The sequence below is a fragment of the Glycine soja genome, chromosome 18, assembly GCF_004193775.1.
Source record: "Glycine soja cultivar W05 chromosome 18, ASM419377v2, whole genome shotgun sequence".
Lineage (NCBI taxonomy): Eukaryota > Viridiplantae > Streptophyta > Magnoliopsida > Fabales > Fabaceae > Glycine > Glycine soja.
The window spans coordinates 23,190,551-23,193,963 of record NC_041019.1 but is presented as its reverse complement, the minus strand read 5'-3'; the positions used below and the strand labels follow the sequence as shown (position 1 = coordinate 23,193,963).

Sequence of the window (3,413 nt, the reverse complement as noted above, 5' to 3'; positions counted from 1 at the left end):
ACTTGTCAGAATTCTGGGACTGTTGTTGATTTAATTGTGTAGCCAATTGTCCCATCTGATTAGTTAAGCTCTGAATGGAGGCTCTGGTCTCTTGTTGAAACTGTATGTTTTGCATAGTCATTTGCCTCACAAGTTCTTCGAGGGAAGGTTGCCGAGGAGCCTCAACTGTTTGTTGTTTTTGGGGCTGTTGCTGTTGTTGGATTGGTGGAGGAATGTATGGTCTGCTTGGGCCAGCAGTATTTTGGAAGGAAGGAGCAGGCTGCTGTTGTTGTTGTTGAGGGCTAGACCATCTGAGATTAGGGTAATTCCTCCATCCAAGATTGTATCTGTTGCTGGAGAGGTCATAGTTGTTCTACTGTGGTTGATTTTGCTGTTGAGGTTGAGGAGGTCTATTGTAAATGTTTGCAGCATGAGCTTTAGGCTGCTCAATTGCTCCAGGTTGCTGCATGGAAGGGCAAAGGTCTGTATGGTGGTCAGCAGAGGAGCATAAACCACAGACTCTTGCGACAGGTACAGATTTCTAATTCAAGGCTAGCTGGGTTACCAAGTTAACCAATGCATCTGGTTTACCTTGAAGCTTCTTAGTTTCAGATGATGCAGATGAGTTTGTAGATACCTCATGCACTCCTCTAATGACTATAGCATCATTTCTGGTGCTAAACTGTTGGGAGTTGGAAGCCATCTTCTCAATTAAATTTTTGGCTTCAGTAGGAGTCATGTCTCTAAGGGCTCCACCACTGGCAGCATCTATCATACTTCTCTCCATATTACTGAGTCCTTCATAAAAATATTGGAGAAGAAGCTGCTCCGAAATCTGATGGTGAGGGCAACTGGCACATAGTTTTTTAAATCTCTCCCAGTATTCGTATAGGCTCTCTCCACTGAGTTGTCTAATACTTGAGATATCCTTCCTGATGGTCGTGGTCCAGGAAGCAGGAAATTTTTTTTCTAAGAATACTTTCTTAAGGTCATCCCAGCTCGTGATGGACCTTGGAGCAAGGTAATACATCCAGTCCTTTGCCACTCTCTCTAAAGAATGAGGAAAAGCCTTCAGAAATATGTGATCCTCTTGGACATCTGAGGGTTTCATGGTGGAGCAGACAATATGAAATTCTTTCAGATGTTTGTGCGGGTCTTCACCTGCAAGGCCATGAAACTTTGGAAGCAAATGGATGAGTCCAGTTTTAAAAACATATGGGACATCCTCATCAGGGTATTGGATGCACAAGCTTTCGTAGGTGAAATCAGGTGCAGCCATTTCCCTTAGAGTCCTCTCACGGGGTGGAGGTTGTGCCATGTTCTCGGAATGTTCAAAATCAGAATGCTCAAAATTATAATGCTCAAAATCAGGATGTTCAAAATCACCAATAACAAAATGCACAGATTCACCAGTAATGGAATGCTCAGGATGATCAAAAGGTATAAAATGATGCCTAACTAATCTATGAAATGTCCTATCTATCTCAGGATCAAAGGATTGTAAGTCAGATGGATTGCCTCTAGTCATACACTACATTCAGCATGCACAACTAGTTGCCTTGTCATGTAAATAAAGGTGTAGGTTTGAACTATAGCTACCCTCAAATGATATCCAAATGACTTGAAATTTTGTGAAAAACCTTATAAAATGATGAGAAGATAGCACATAAAATTTCAAACAAAAATTCAAAGTCTAACTATGGAAGCTAAAAATGGTAGGTTGAGAAAAATAAGTGAATAAAACTTGAAAAATAAAAAACTTTTGACAGAATCACTTTTTTGGATGATGGAGACTTCAGCTGGCCTATGGAGGGCTGCCATGGCGTAGGAAATTTTTTTCTACCCCAAATACATATATAATAATTGCGATTCTGAAAACCGGAGCAAAAGTTATGATCGTTTGAAGTTTGGACAAAAACAAAATTTGCTACTTTTTTGGAACTCTCAAATCTGACCAAACTAAAGGCTCTAGCTAATTTTCCTACAAAATATAGATTAAAAGAAGTTAGCACAAAAAAATTCAGCCAAAAATAACAACTCTAACTACTAAAACAAAAGATCCCAAATAATTCAGCAAGGGTGGTCGCTAAAATCCGTCGCTACATGATTTCTACTACTACTCTGTTTTGCCGCAAGCAAAAGTGGTCGCTAAGTTCGTCGCAAAACATTATTCACAGCAAAACACCCAAAACTGAAACAGGGAAAGCGCTTAACAGAAAAACTAAAAACAGAACACACACTAAACAAAATACCAGGACACTAAACAACACTAACACACATACTAACACAACACTAACAATTAAACATAAAATACGAAATAATTAAACACTAACACGACACTAGCTATTATGAACCTTTGGACACTGCTCCCCGACAACAGTGCCAAATTTGATCGAGGCCGTACCCGAATCAAATAAACATGAAAATGCAGTAACTAGGAAGTGATCATAGGTCGTTTCCCAACGAGCAATGATAAACCAAATGTTCATAATATACTTGCAGTAACAGTAACGATTGGGGGGTTTGTTTGTTTTGTGATTTAAAGAACAGAACAAGTAAACTGGAATATGAAACTGATAATATTAAAAACGGGTTGTTTCCTCTAATTCAGAAGCCATTCTCTTGTCCTGGGTTATGGAGAATTCGTCCCTAACAGTTAACCACTTAATCCAACCCTATTTTAATTTACTAAGCGAAAATCAACTTAGGGTTGTCAATACGTGATTAAGCAACACATACACCAATTAGCCCTTCGTCCATTAAGCATGAACGCAAGTTAGGCTCAGAGGAAATTAATCGAACACGAAGCGTGCACAGATTAATATTACGAATGTGGGTTAACTGGTGAAGGGAAAACTGCCAGGAAGTCACATTATAAACAAAACCTCGAAGAGAGTTGAGCTTCGTCCTCAAAAGGAAACAACACCACAATATTTAGCCTTCCATAGATTCAAACAGAAAACATAAATGAAACTAGAAGCAGAAACATAAATGAAGCAGAAACGTAAATGAAACAGAAACGTAAATGAAACAGAAACGTAAATGAAAGCAAAAGAAGAAACAAGAACGAAATTGTAATTAGAAGCAGAAAATGGAAAATTTCATTACGTGAACAGTAGCATTCGAACAGAAAAACGAAAACCCTAAACAAAGCCTTGAATAATGAATAGCCTAACAGAATAGCCTTGCACAAATCCCAAGGTTGCTATTTAAAAAGAGTCACTCAAAGTAACTGGGCCCTATTACATTATTCTGGCCCAAACGAAATAAACACTGAACCACATAAAATAAAATTGCAATCTCCTAATTAGAAATTAACTAAAGTAAGCGCTGCTTTATTTGACCTCTTCAAGTCCACAACCAAAATCCGGATTAAGCCCAATGTTTCATTAATTCCTGAAATTAGATTAAAAACATCAAATTAGCTGAATGAG

The 3,413-nt window shown here is 38.4% G+C and overlaps 1 non-coding gene across 1 annotated transcript; it reads left to right on the top strand.

The window, feature by feature from the left end:
- Positions 1-812: 812 nt before the first annotated feature.
- Positions 813-919, top strand: LOC114397771. Its single transcript, XR_003663396.1, has one exon. It is a non-coding gene; the product is annotated as a small nucleolar RNA R71 (small nucleolar RNA).
- Positions 920-3,413: the final 2,494 nt, after the last annotated feature.